This window comes from Carassius gibelio, chromosome A11 (assembly GCF_023724105.1).
Source record: "Carassius gibelio isolate Cgi1373 ecotype wild population from Czech Republic chromosome A11, carGib1.2-hapl.c, whole genome shotgun sequence".
NCBI lineage: Eukaryota > Metazoa > Chordata > Actinopteri > Cypriniformes > Cyprinidae > Carassius > Carassius gibelio.
Genome location: NC_068381.1, coordinates 13,435,771 through 13,451,069, shown reverse-complemented (window position 1 = coordinate 13,451,069; position 15,299 = coordinate 13,435,771). Strand labels below are relative to the sequence as shown.

General features: G+C 40.5%; 2 non-coding genes across 2 annotated transcripts; one reads left to right on the top strand and one right to left on the bottom strand.

Annotated features, from left to right (window-relative positions):
* Nucleotides 1-12,044: 12,044 nt before the first annotated feature.
* Nucleotides 12,045-12,117, bottom strand: trnav-aac (transfer RNA valine (anticodon AAC)). The gene has a single exon. It is a non-coding gene; the product is annotated as a tRNA-Val (tRNA).
* Nucleotides 12,118-12,466: 349 nt separating this feature from the next.
* On the top strand, nt 12,467-12,539 carry trnav-cac (transfer RNA valine (anticodon CAC)). The gene has a single exon. It is a non-coding gene; the product is annotated as a tRNA-Val (tRNA).
* Nucleotides 12,540-15,299: the final 2,760 nt, after the last annotated feature.

Sequence of the window (15,299 nt, the reverse complement as noted above, 5' to 3'; positions counted from 1 at the left end):
AAGATTGTAATAACATTTTGTAAATGTAAGTTTATTGATGTTTCATATCAACTAAAGAGACCTTTACACACTCACATTCAACTAAAAGTATGCATCTTTCATACTTGTAACTGCATTGGATTCCTAAAAGATTATGTAGCTATATATACATATATATACACACACACACACATCCTCACACATACTGTAATATTCTGAACCAGAGTAAGCAAGTGTATGATTTATCATGAGACAATATCTAGGGCTCTGGATGACTTATTAAAGTGGATCATTATTACAGTGGTACATGGGGGTTTTGCTTTAGAGATAAATGTGTACTTTTATATTTTTTATGTGACTTTTTCAAATAATTATTTTGATATAGCTGTCTATGTTGTTGGTATTGCATTTGGTATAATACATATTCAGTTGAACTGTAAATATTTGTAAATGTGTGTGTGTGTGTGTGTGTGTGTGTGTATATATATATATATATATATATATATATACACACATACATACAAACACACACACACATTACTGTGCAAAAGTCTTAGGCCACTAGTATAGTATAGTCTTAGGCCACTTGTTTCACCAACAAAAAATGGTTTTAAGTCAGTTATTTCTATCTTTTGCTGTATTGTGTCAGTATAATATCAGTTTGTGTTTCCAAACATTATTTTTGCCAGCAAATGTAATAATCCAGTGAGATTTTTGTTTGCAGGAGGAGTCTGACAACAGCCAGTGCTCCACACAGAGATCTGATCTCACCATCTTCCAGTCTGTCTGGAATAAAATAACAGAACAAACTGAGACAGACTAAGTCCAGAAGAACTGTGGCAATGTCTCCAAGACACTTCAAGAAACCTACCCGCAAAGCTACCTGAAAAACAATGCTCAAGTGCACCTAGGACAAAAGGTTTTTTTAATGCATAGTGTGGTCACACCAAATGTTTTAATGTAATTTAGTTAAGTTAATAGAAGTTAATTAATAATATCTATTTATGGCAGTATTTTTGACTGCATCCTCACTTTGCAGCATTTTCACACAAGTGCCTAAAAATTTTAGCTTTGCGAGCACAGGTTTCTTGAAGCGTTTTGGAGACTTTTCCACAGTTCTTCCGGATTTATTCTGTCTCAGTTTGTTCTGTTATTTTATTCCAGACAGACTGGATGATGGGGAGATCAGATCTCTGTGTGAAGCACTTTCTGCTGTCAGACTCCTTGTGCAGATTATTACATTTATTGACAAAAGTAATGTTTGGAAATGTACACCTTAAATACAAATGTGACATACTGACTTGCTTGAAAAAGTATCCCCAGGAACACAATTATCCAGTTGGGGAGTTTCTGTTCTCCTAGTTCCTGTATTTCATAAATGCATGCTGGGAATGGACTCATTCAACTTTAGACTTGTCACATCATATCCATTCCTCTCCTCTCCTGGGGTCCAGGGAAGCCTCTCTCTTTTTTCTCTTCATCCACTGGTGCCAGAAAATATGTCACTGTTTCTTCGGCTCAGCAAGCAGTTGTAGCGACTGTAATTCACTATGATTCAGAGACACTTTCTTTCCCCTTTTTATACTGTAAATGATTATGATTTGGTTATGCTGTTTTCATTGTATATAATATATTATGTTGTTGGTCTTACTCTGTAAATGTCCATATACTAATTCTCCACACAACATGATGTACTATCAAAATTGTAATAAATTTAACCTTAATTACAATGATTACCACAGGATTGATTTATTCTGTTGTTTACTTTGACATACCCATAAATTCACATAGGCTATTTAGACATAATCAGCTTCATAATCAAACATAATCACCACAAATGACACACTAATTAAGCTTGTGTTCATCAAGCAGTTGGATTTCACTAGCTTTTTTCCCCCTTCTTGCAGTGCTCTTTGTCCTGTGGGAGAGGATACAAGTACCAAAATGTGCCTCGTGTCAGTCACTGGAGCCAGCTTTTTCCAGAAGAGAACTGCCTACACCTGTCCCTCCCACAAAAGCAAAGGCGCTGCAGAGGTGGGAGGTGCTCCAATTGGAAGGCCGTAAGTTGTGGAGATATAAGACTGTGCGTGTATATATAGTCTACCATTACAACTATGGGGTCCGTAGATTCGTGTTTTTGATCAATAGTACAGTAAAATCTGTACAAAGTGAAATATTATTACTATATGTTTGTTTTAATAAGCAATGCATTTTTAAATATAACTTTAATGTAAATTTAAAAGATGAATTTTCATTACAATTCAGCCATTACAAAGTGATTAATCATTCTAATATGCTGATTTGGTTCTCAAAGAAACATTACCGCCCCACCAAAACCAAAATAATATATGAAAAAAACAATTTAAAATGAATATAGTACTGTTTTTCCAAACGCAATAAAATCCAGAGAGTGAGATGTGCAGAGTCCTCTCACAGTTTTAATATATTTCTCAATGGGATACATAGTAGCAGTCAAAATCTCTCTTTTTCTATGAAAATTACTCGCATACATGGAATATCTCTGCATGACATATTCTTAATATTATGCAATGCAACAACATTTCCAATCAGCAACCAAATACACATGCACAAATGACCCAGCATGATCTACACACTATGACCAACATTTAAACTCATGTAAAACTTCATCTTTTGTGTTAACCACAAGCAGACTGGAAGATATGGTGAAATGAAAGTTAAAGTAAACTGGCAGGATTTGTTTGCCAAAAATACTAGTTGGCTATTTTTATGGAAGAGTTGAATTCCTTTTCTTCTCTCTTTTACCTTTTGCCTGCATTTGGATGGCATTCATGTAGTGAAAACCCCACCTAGGCTTGTCACATTTACAAAACGTTGTCTGTAAAACACATGATCCAGACATTAGTTCAACTTTTACCCCATTCTTGGTTTTCCAGTGGCCTCAGCTGAAAAACATTCAGGTACAGCAGCACTTCTCTGAGATTTAACAGAGCAGGATCGTGCAAACCTCTCAACAGACTGGGTATTCTCTTCATCGTAATCCCATCCGTACCTGTCATCACATTTTGATTTATGATATTCAGAGGAAGTAATCACTGTCTGAACAAACTAGAGGACAGCTGTGATTTGTTAAGGCTGTTACAGTATGTAAACAGATGACAGAAATGTAGAATTGATGAGTTCCATTAACCCACCTGTCATTCTCCGCAGTGTTCATCATCGTGTGGGAATGGACTGCAGCATCATGAAGTTTCTTGTGTCAGTGGTGACGAGCACAAGACGGAGCCTAAATGTTCCCGTCTCATTTGTCCACCCTCTACCCAGCCTTGTCAGGTCACTGATTGTGTCTCCCACTACCGATGAGGCAAAGGAGACTGGCAAGAGGTGAATATGTATGAAAAAGAGTGTGAATGAAATGAGTGTGCATGAGCAGCAGCAAGTGTGTGTGAGTATAAGAAAGCAGGCTATCTCAAGCATCTGAGATTATACGGGCAAAATGTAATAGAGCACAATAGTGACCGCCTACTTTTTAGTGCCCTCAGCTCTGTACGTTTTTAGTTTTTCTTTAAAGGGATAGTTCACCTAAAAATGAAAAAATCTTTCATAATTGAATCACCCTCACCCTCACAAGGTTGTTCTTTCTTCTATATAACATAAAATAAATTTCAGACATTTACTCTATTTTATATATATAAATATATATATAAATTATAACTATGAACTTCTGAAATCATGTAGTAACTTCCAGTTTCTGCTAACAGTAGCTCTGGTAATATTATATTATATGTGGGCCTTTGAATATTGTGTTGGACAGCTGTGGGGTCTTTGAATCAAAAAGGGGTGCTTTTCCCAAAAGCATTGCTAGCTGAACTATGGTGGTAAGTTCCATTGAACTCTATTGGTAATGACAGAACTTGCAACCATAGTTGCTTTTGGGAAATGCACACAAGGCTGAGAAGAACCACTGATCTACAGAAAAAAACTTTTCAGAGAACAAACTCAAAACTGGGTCATCTAGCAGCATGGAATCACAGCACTAAAAGGAAGTGTAATTAGTTGAGAAAACTGTTCTAGAGAACACCTCCACTTCTCCCCCCTTCACAGCAAACACAGGCAGCTGGAGCCTATTAGATTAGCTCACTTTGCCTGTCGGATGCTTGAGGGGCCAAGTTGCCTCACACAAAGCTTGGAGCTGCTCACTGTCAAAAATGTAACGCATACGACAGGATTCCCAGAAACAGGTACCTCTCTTCCCACTTCCTTTACATTCTCTGCATTTTAAGTTAACCCTATGGTAGAGATTACGGTCCAGGTTAGCATTCATCATACATTATATTAGCTAATGCTGAACTCTACTTTTAAGTCCACCAAAATACAAATTATGTAGTTTTCAAACAGAAAAGTACACACATAAAAGACCCTGAAGTTGTGATGTAATTTTTGCTCATTCCTTATCATAGCTGATCAAATTACTACCACTATTATCCTCCTTGCTAGAATTTGGTGATCACTTTTCTGGATTTCCTTTACTTTAGAGCAGCAAAACATGCGGTTCTGGATACAAGGTTCAAGCAGCGGTGAGTTTGGATAAGGAGCATGAGACCCACTATATGTATAAAAGTATACCAGATGATAAGTAAACTTGTATCTTACAACCCTGTGAGTTCATCTGGATTACAGGAGAATGGTCTGAGGTGAGAGAGACAGGAAGTAATGAAATTATTTAGAAAAATATATTTGGAAATAATTCGTCGATTTAAGTTCTATGTTCTATTAATAGATAATGAATAAATAATCAGATGCAATTTGTAAAGTGCACATATGATTCACCATTTACAATGATAATTTACAGTAAAGTTATAGACTCTGTGGTTTTGGTTTCATTTCCATCAAGGCCGTTTTCCATTTTAGTGCTCAGTCACCTGTGGTCGGGGGTAACAGATGAGGCTGGTGTCCTGCAGTGAGGTTCACGCTGGGATTGATAATTATGAGTATAGTCTTAACGCTTCATTAGAATGCCCTAACACCCCTCCTGGGGGATATCTTGCACTGCTTTATGCTGCCTTGTCCAGCCCCACACACATGGAGAGTGGGTATTTGGGGACCTGTGAGTTTATCTTATTCATTATTTTAATTTGTCTAATAAAATTAGAAATTTTTAAGGAATGACCAATCTTCAGTCAAGATTGGTCATTCATGCATATATATATATATATATATACACACACACAGGTGTTGGTCATATAATTAGAATATCATCAAAAAGTTGATTTATTTCACAAATTCCATTCAAAAAGTGAAACTTGTACAATATATTCATTCATTACACACAGACTGATATATTTCAAATGTTTATTTCTTTTCATTTTATAGTGAGTGAAGTGACATTCATTTTGATGATTATAACTGACAACTAAGGAAAATCCCAAATTCAGTTTCTTAGAGAATCTGAATATTACTTAAGACCAATACAAAGAAAGGATTTTTAGAAATCTTGGCTAACTGAAAGTATAAACATGAAAACTATGAGCATGTACAGCACTCAATACTTATTTGGGGCTCCGTTTGCCTGAATTTACTGCAGCAATGCGGCGTGGCATGGAGTCGATCAGTCTGTGGCGCTGCTCAGGTGTTATGAGACCCCAGGCTGCTTCTGCATTGTTGGGTTTGGCATATCACATCTTCCTCTTCACAATACCCCATAGATTTTGTATGGGGTTAAGGTGAGTTTTCTGGCCAATTAAGAGCAGGGTTACCATGGTCCTTAAACCAGGTACTGATAACTTTGGCACTGTGTGCAGGTGCCAAGTCCTGTTGTAAAGTGAAATATGCACCTCCATAAAGTTGGTCAGCAGCAGGAAGCATGAAGTGCTCTAAAACGTCCTGGTATATGGCTGTGTTGACCTTGTACCTCAGAAAACACAGTGGAACAACACCAGCAGATGACATGGCACCCCAAAACATCACTGACTGTGGAAACTTTACACTGGACCTCAAGCAAGGTGGATTGTGTGCCTCTCATCTCTTCCTCCAGACTCTGCGACCCTAATTTCCTAAGGAAATGCACATTTTCTTTCATCAGAGAACATAACTTTGGACCACTCCATTCCTTTTTGTCTTTAGACGCTTCTGACACTGTCTGTTGTTCAAGAGTGGCTTGACACAAGGAATGCGACAGCTGAAACCCATGTCTTGCATACGTCTGTGCCTAGTGGTTCTTGAAGCACTGACTCCAGCTGCAGTCCACTCTTTGTGAATCTCCCCCACATTTTTTAATGGTTTTGTTTCACAATCCTCTCCAGTGTGCGGTTATACCTATTGCTTGTACACTTTTTTTCTACCACATATTTTCCTTCCCTTTGTCTCTCTATTAATGTGCTTGGACACAGAACTCTGTGAACAGCCAGCCTCTTTTCAATGACCTTTTGTGTCTTGCCCTACTTCTTTTGGACAACTGTCAAATCAGCAGTCTTCTTCATGATTGTGTAGCCTACAGAATATCCTAATTTTCTGAGATACTGAATTTGAGATTTTCCTTTGTTGTCAGTTATAATCATCAAAATTAAAAGAAATAAACATTTGAAATATATCAATATGTGTGTAATGAATGAGTATAATAAACAAGTTTCACTTTTTGAACGGAATTAGTGAAATTTATCTACTTTTTGATGATATTCTAATTGTATGACCAGCACCTGTAGTTCATTCGTGAACGAAATGATTGAGAGTATACCAGGCAGTGCTTTAAGTGGGCCGGTACACACCGGTACTCAGTACCGCCACTTCCAAATATAGCTCTTTAGCGTACCGCCACCTCTCCGTGCGCCCAGAACATGCTTTTAGCGTACCGGTATGCTCATTTGCACATCTGTTTTAATAGAGGTTTTAATCCTTTGCCGGCGCTGCCGCTTTTCAGAGCGCCCTTCACAATGCGCGCTTCCTAATTCGTCCCACCGAGAGCAGAGACTACATTACCCATACACCCTTGAGTTTTACAAGTGAAAAGCGCATGTGTCACTTTTTTTTTTCCGCTGTCAGTGTCAACAATTCAATGTGGCCGGAGAGGGTGTGTGAAACGCACATACTCGGCTCGGTAAAAATACAAATACAGTGAACAACACTTAATATGCTCTTCTGGCTTCAGACTCTTGAGTACTAAAAGAACACAGTATAAGGCATAAACATTTTCATAAGGTTGTCTGTTGACTTCTGTATATAAAACCCCTTCATTATAGGTGTTGTTACCTCAGGGGATGAGGGGAGTCATCAAAAAAAAAAATTATATATATATATATAGTACCGGATACCAGGTTAGTGGGCCAAGCATGTAAATCTCGATCAGCAATCAGCAGATACACGGCACAGTTATAGGTACTGTGCAAATACACTTGTTTTCATATTTAGCATACAGAACATTACTCCACGTTTAATCCCCGATTAATTAATGTGAATATATTATAAATGAACTGTCTGACCAAACAATTAAAATGTTAATTATGCAAGAAAGCCTTGTGCTTTGTTCATCTGAACAACTTATTTAGATTATTTATTTAATGTGATTATGCACACATTTTAATAAAGCCAAATCAGTTTTTGCCACAAGTAAATACGTTCATTGACTTAAGACGTAACACATAAGACACTGTTTTTCGCCCACCTGCTGTGGCATATTTGTGTAATATGAAGAAATTATCACTGAACGAATCAGTGAACGAATCAGAACAAATAATTTTGGTAAACAAACTGAAAATGAACAAATCTCTTGAAAGAATAAAAATTTCCACCACTAAATTGCACGCAACATAAATTGATTAAATTTTGTTTTTAATGACCTGCCCGCGCATCACTAATGCATAGACCTCAAATGCTGTGAATGATTGAAAGATGACTGTGTGCCTCTTAAATACCCTGCCAAAGAAAATATGAAACCGCACCTTGAAATCTGTGTGTGGCCAAAAATATATTGCATCTGTACTGTTAAGCACTACCATGATGCTAGGCTTAACCATTTTCGGCCACACAACTTGAGGTTAACATGATAACCACTACACTGTGGAAACTTCGATGCAAATTTTTTCTTCTCTTTTTCAAAAAATCTTCTAATGTGATAAAGCATTCCTCACCAATTTTAAGCTTTTGATGGATGCCAAAATACTGAAAAATGCAACAATACTAAAGTATTGTTCTAGTAAACCGTTTCCAACATTTCAATAATGAAAGTGTCCATGTACATTACTGCAAAGCGCAACAGTTGTGGTACAGTGTTTGACTGTTTGCAAAAAGGATTTACAACACTTTTGGATTCAGACAGCAATAAAATCACTGACTAGCCCCTGCAAATGTTGAAAACACCTTACATCCCTCATTAGAAACAATTACCATGTGAATTGGGCCAAAGAATCGATGCTGATCAACAAATCTTGTTTCCACCCGGTCTCAAACTGTCCTAGGGATTTGTGGGGGAACTAAAGGGTGTTTGTACATACTGATAAAAAAATAATATATATATAATAATTTATAGCCTATATATATAAATATATAATATAATATATATATAATATATATATAAATGAATCTAAATAACTTACAGATAGAAAACAGAAATAAAAAGTAATTAATAGAAAATATAAATAAAAAGACTATGTATTTATTGACAGAGTCTTAGAATCCAAACTATGACCAGCATAGATCAGAGAATTTTTGATTTTCGCACAGTTTTGAAAGACCTTTTAAATAGATAGAAATTGCCTTTTGGGTAAGGAATTTGTCCTGTGAACTGATCATAATTCCTTGAGGTGGCTGCATAATTTCCAGGGCTTAGAGGGTGTTAATGGAGATGATGATTTTGCAGTTGTACTGTCTTGATTAATGCTTAATTTGCTATGAACAGATATACTGTAACCTAAGTAGTAATAATGCTTTTTCTTAAGTACAAAGATGTAACCCTGGGATTAATGCTATATGGAAAATGTATTGTGTAACTTCACTAACATTAGGAAAACTGCTTACTTGGATGAAATGTATGTAGTGACTGATTTAGAGTAGAAACACTTACTTATTAGAAATAGTTTTTATGATAAATGGACAATATAGTAGTTAAAGTGTATTTCATAGATGGTTAAGAGGAAAAAGAAGAGGAAAAGGGCTAAAGCAATGCGAAGTAAACAACTGAAAGCCTCGGCAGAGGAGTTGGCAGCACTCCAGGTGATGACATCAGAAGAACCAGCGTTCGACATCTGTGTATAAAAGACTGAGAGAGAGACTCGACGGACGGATACTGAACAAGCACAGTATTCCTCGACGCCTGATACCAGCTGATTATACCTTGATTTTGTAACTTTACTATTGTACTTTGATGTAACTTTTGTTACCTTTAATACAACTTGTAGTTTATTATTGACAAGTTATGGTCTGCAAGAGTAGTAATTTAAGAGCCATAAGCAAGAACTGACCACAGGGAAGTCTTCTGAGAAAATTGTAAGTACTTTCGGAATGCTTATAGTTTTGTCCAGAGTCGACTTTCCTTACCTACCTGAGAATAATAAATAAACAGGTAAAAGGTGTATAGATAAAGGAAACACCATAAACCAAGGGACAGTAAGCCAGATGGGTGGAGCAGTTAGCAACGACACGAGCAACCTGGACGAGGGCATGCTAATGCTGATACGCTTTCTAGGCTGCCTGCTTACATGTCAAATTCCAGTACCCATGGAGCCAGCCCCACTGACACGAGAGGCGCCTGTAATAGCTGCAGTACAAAATGTGCCTCCCAATGTAACCCCAGTAGGGGTAAGGGGATGAGCTGGGGAGGGACTGGGTAGCAACCACCGGATGATCTACAAAAGTATGCACCAGTATGGTCCTAGTTACAAATGCAGGGCTCCCAGTTGGTGAGGTTTCCTCCATTGAACTTGGATGCCGCAAACCAGGTCCAGGTGGTTATTCCCACTGTAATGGTGTCAGACATCTTAAGACAGTTGCATAATGATGTTACGGGTGGAAATTTGGGAATACAGAAATTACAAGCAAAAGTGAAAGATCGGTTTTATTGGCTGGGCTGGTTTGGGGATGTGAAGCAATGGTGTCATGAGTGTGTGGATTGTGGGTCCAGGATGTCACCGTAGCATCCTCAATCGGATAGGATGGTTGAAAGGTTTAACAGAACACTGGCCTCTATGTCGTCTCTGTTTGTAGATGATAACCAAGCTAACTGGGATATCCTGTTGCCATATGTGATGATGGCTTAAAGAAGCAGCGTTCACTCCAGTACTGGGTTTAAATCCTACAAAGTGGTTTTGGGAAATAGATAGTCCTTCCTGTCGATGTTATGCTTAATTTTGGTGGAGGGGAAATATTCTCTTCCACGTCAGAGTATGTGGCTAGACTGTTGGAGACATTGTCTACAGTGGTAGAGGCGGTAAAGGGCCATCAGTTAAGAGCTGCGGTGAAGCAGAAGGGAGACAATGACTTCAGAGCACATTTCCAATATTATTCTGAAGGAGAATTGGTCACACATGGGGCATATGCAACCATCCATGACTGGCCAAGTTCCAGTGACCGGGGAGGTCCAACAAGGTGCAACATTATCCAAAGACTTACATCCAAGACAATCAAGAAGGGCACCGGTGTGGTCCCTGGACTATGAGATGTTGTGAATTTGACTCGAGGACGAGTCTGCCTTATGGGTGGGGGGAGTGTAATGAAGTGAATTGTTATGACTGTTGTGTGTGGTGGGGGAGGGATTTGAGGGAAGAGGGGGTTGAGTTAAATAATTGTTGCACCTGACCATTGATGAGCGTGAAGGAGGAGAGAGAACAATAAATAGAAAGGCACAGCGAAGCGTGTGGGGCTCTGGGAAGCAGTGTCTTTGCTAAACTCAAGGTTGGGGGTTGGGTGCCATTCGCATGCTGTTTAAGGCTGACGGCTGTGAAGATAGCTTAGTGGGCTAACCTGTAGATAAGGCCGGGTATAGGAGTGCGTTGGGCGGCGCGGCTTCTCAGAAAAGGGGTGCTCCTTTTCCGCTACAGTCGGAGGCCTCACGAGCACTGGACTAGTGTCTGCTTTCTCCCCTCTACCAACCAGCGCTAAACCTCCCCCTCCTTCCCGGGTGAGGGTCTCGCATCCCGGGAGAGTTAAGAGTTTAACTTTTTGTGTGTGTGTGTGGGTGTATAATTTCAAATCTAGCAGTATAGCCATTTCAGGGGTGAGGGGGTTATGATGAACTGAACTCTTATGTGGCAGTATGATGGCATCTTGGGTGTGAAGGTTACGTGCTGTGTGAACGTGTTACCGTGTCCTGCGGGGGTGATATGTGTTTCATAGTTTTTGCCTATTTATTGTATGTGCGCTAGTTTTTTTTATGATTTAGTTATTGCGGTTCTCTGTGTAGCATGTTCCATGGTGGGGTTGTTCACCTAGATTGCTTAAAATTAGTGCGTGGGACTTCCAGAACCTGACCCAGTCTGACATGTTTGGTAACTGCCTGAAGTATATATAAGAAAGATTATTGTTTCTACCCCTGTGGTGCTGCTTGCTCTATAGAGTAGATTCCTATAGCCACAACATTAACCCTCCTGTTTAGGTTTATTACATTATGTATCACTATCTTTAAGTAAATCAATCCCTCATAATTGTGTTAAATAATTGTGATTACAATATTGAGCAAAATAACCGCGATAATGATTTTTGCCATAATCAAGCAGCCCTACTTTATTATAATGAAAATACCTCAGAAGGCTTAAAGAACAGTGATAGAGAGATGTCCATAGGGATTTCCTGGAACTACATGTGTTATGGCACTTCTTCTGCGGGTCATATTTGGAGTTTCTGTGAAACAGTGCCCTCTGGCTTTTAGATGCAGCAACATCTAACATGGAACCATACTTCACTGACAAACAGTGCATAAAAAATCACAGGCAACCACCAAATCGTTTTTCTATTTATCCTGCAGCCCTAAATAAACCTAAGCAAACTACTATGCCTTGTAAGAGGACTCACCATCTGTCCAAACCAACTCAGCAATAATAGACACACTGCCTCTACAACTCTGTAGCAATTTTTCCCCCAAAAAAACAAATCTAAAAACTTGTTTCCGCCCGGTCTCGAACCGGGGACCTTTCGCGTGTTAGGCGAACGTGATAACCACTACACTACGGAAACAGCTGCTGACCTCACTATCATTGCCTGGGGCATTATCGAAGAACTTCAGGGGGTTTGTGAGTTCATGAAACTAGATCAAAGTAAAACACTTAAATAAACGTGAACGTGTGTAGTCCACTTGTCCTTAAATTGTTAAAACATAACCTGAAATTTTTAGAGGGGGGAGGGGGGGTAGTTTCATTAAATATATTAGGTTTATGAGTTATAGGTCAAAACAACTTCTTATGGCTACATCTTTATATTTTGAAATATTTAAGAACTTTATTTGTAGGTATGGACCAAAAGTATAAAATTGGTGAAGGGCAATTATCAGTAATGTTGAATTTCATAAAATGAGACATCTGGCAGAGTTTCCGTAGTGTAGTGGTTATCACGTTCGCCTCACACGCGAAAGGTCCCCGGTTCGAAACCGGGCGGAAACATTTGCCAATTTTATTGTATATCATTCTACAAACTGTTGATTTGATAGGGTTTCAGAAACAATCTCTACTATACTGTTTGATTCAATAAAATTTAAACACAAGAAGTTCTGACCCAAAACTTATTGGACCTAAAATACATACTTGAAGTACCCCATGACATTTTAAGCTTATATTTCAATATTTAACAACATGTGAATTTCACGTTTATGTTTCTCTGATGTTGGTTAATAGTCACATGACATTTAAGTAAACCAATTTAATTATTGAGTTTTATTCAACTTTCATGACCCCCCTTTAGTTCCCCAAGGGCAGTGACTAAGAAAAATATAAGGCTTTGAGTTGCCTAACACCTCAAAGGTCCCTGGTTCTAGACTGGGTGGAAACAACATTTTTACAATTGCTTCTTTGAGGGCCAATGTCTTGTGACGATCGTGACCCAGAGAGACACCGGGAGAGAAAGAGATCCAATCGCAGATGTTTATTGGGGCAATCCAAATCGTGGTCAAAAACAGCCAAGGTCAAAACCAAACAATCAGTCCAAAACAAATAAACAAATAAACAAAAGAGAGAAAAGGAAAGGGAACGGAATTGGAACTCAGAGGACGAGAAGACAAGGAAGAATCTCAGAGGACGAGAAGGCAGGATACACGAAGGGTAAGGACTCCATACAAACAACAGGAAAAGACTGGTATTTATAGGGAGGCTAATGACAATAAATAACTGCACCTGGTACAATTAACAGGAGTGCAATTACTGTGATGACAGGACAAGACTAGAGGAATTCTAGTGCCTACGGTGAAGTGCCTAAGGGGAAGTGAGCCCACTAGTGGACACCCAGGGAAACAGAGACTAGACAGCGTGACATTACCCCCTCCTCCACGGAGCAGCTGCCAGATGCTCCACCCGAACCCAAGGGAAGACCAAAGACACAAAGAGACCAGGAGGGAGGTGGAGTGGCGGAGGACCAGGGGGAGGGACGGAGGGCCAGGTAAAATGGTAAAACAGAGACAAGATGACCAGGTAAAATGAGGAAACAGAGACAAGACGACCAGGTAAAATGGGGATACAGAGACAAGATGAGTACAACACAAAACAAGGAGTCCAGGAGGGAGGTGAACTGGCAGAGGATCAGGGGGAGGGACGGAGGGCCAGGTCCTTAGAGGGAAACAGAAAGAAAGACACAGACAAGAAACCCAGGAGGGAAGTGGACCGGCGGAGGATCAGGGGAAGGGACGGAGGGCCAGGTCTATAGGAGGAAAACAGACAGAAGAAGAAAAAAACAAACACAAAAACACAAGTCCAAGAAGGACATCACGTGACGCCCACCAGGGTGGAGCAGAAGACCACCACATACGTGCAGCCGAACCAGACGCCACCCTCAGGGCGGAGCAGAAGACCACCACATCCGTGCGGCCGAATCAGACGCCCCCCAGGGTGTAACAGAAGACCACCACATCCGTGCAGGCGAACCAGACGCCCCCCAGGGCGGAGCAGAAGACCACCACATCCGTGCGGCCGAACCAGATGCCCCCAGGGCGGAGCAGAAAACCACCACATCTGTGCGGTCCAAACAGACAGCCCCCAGGGCGGAGCAGAAGACCACCACATCCGTGCGGCCAAAACAAACGCCCCCCAGGGCGCAACAGAAGACCACCACATCCATGTGGTCGAATGAACAGGAGGACAAGTCTGATTGGGCAAGTCTGAAACAAAGAACATGAACAAGTTAAGGGTTGCCTCCGTGGCCACAACAGGATCAGTCAGATGCTAAGAGAGTTCGACTGAGACGTGACGAGGCTCTGGAAGTTCTGCAGAGGCAAGGAGAGACTCTGGTAGATCAGCCAATACGTGGAGTGGCTCTGGTAGTTCATCAGAGACGTGGAGAGGCTCTGATAGTTCAGCAGAAACGTGGAGAGGCTCTGGTAGTTCATCAGAGACGTGGAGAGGCTCTGATAGTTCAGCAGAAACGTGGAGAGGCTCTGGTAGTTCCTCAGAGACGTGGAGAGGCTCCGACAGTTCAACAGAGAAATGAAGAGACTCTGGTACTCTCATGGCGTTTCTTTGTTCATGAAGATCACTGGTGACTTGAATTCTCCCATGAAGAACTTGACTCAGCCTTGAAGATCACCGGTGACTTGACTCTGTCCTTGAAGATCACCAGTGACTTGACTCTGTCCTTGAAGATCACCAGTGACTTGACTCTGAAAGGTCAACGGTGACTAGCCTTGACTCTGGAAAGTTCACGGTGACTAGCCCTGACTCTGGAAAGTCAATGGTGACTAGTCCTGACTCTGGAAGGTCAACGGTGACTAGCCCTAATTCTGGAAGGTCAAAGGTGACTAACCCTGACTCTGGAGGGTCCACGAGCACCTGACTCGACTCTGGAAGGTCAACAAGAACTAGCCCTGACTCCGGAAGGTCAACAGTGACTGACCCTGACTCTGGAAAGTTGATGGTGACTAGCCCTGACTCTGGAAGGTCAACAGTGACTAACCCTGACTCTAGAGGGTCCACGAGCACCTGACTCGACTCTGGAGGGTCCACGAGCATCTGACTCAACTTTGGAGGGTCAACCGGAACCTGACTCAACTCTGGAAAGTCAACGGGCACCTGACTCGACTCTGGAAGGTCAACAGGAACTAGCCTTGACTCTGGAAGGTCAACGGTGATTAACCCTGACTCTGGAAGGTCAACGGTGACTAACCCTGACTCTGGAGGGTCTATGAGCACCTGACTCGACTTTGGAGGGTCAACCGGAAC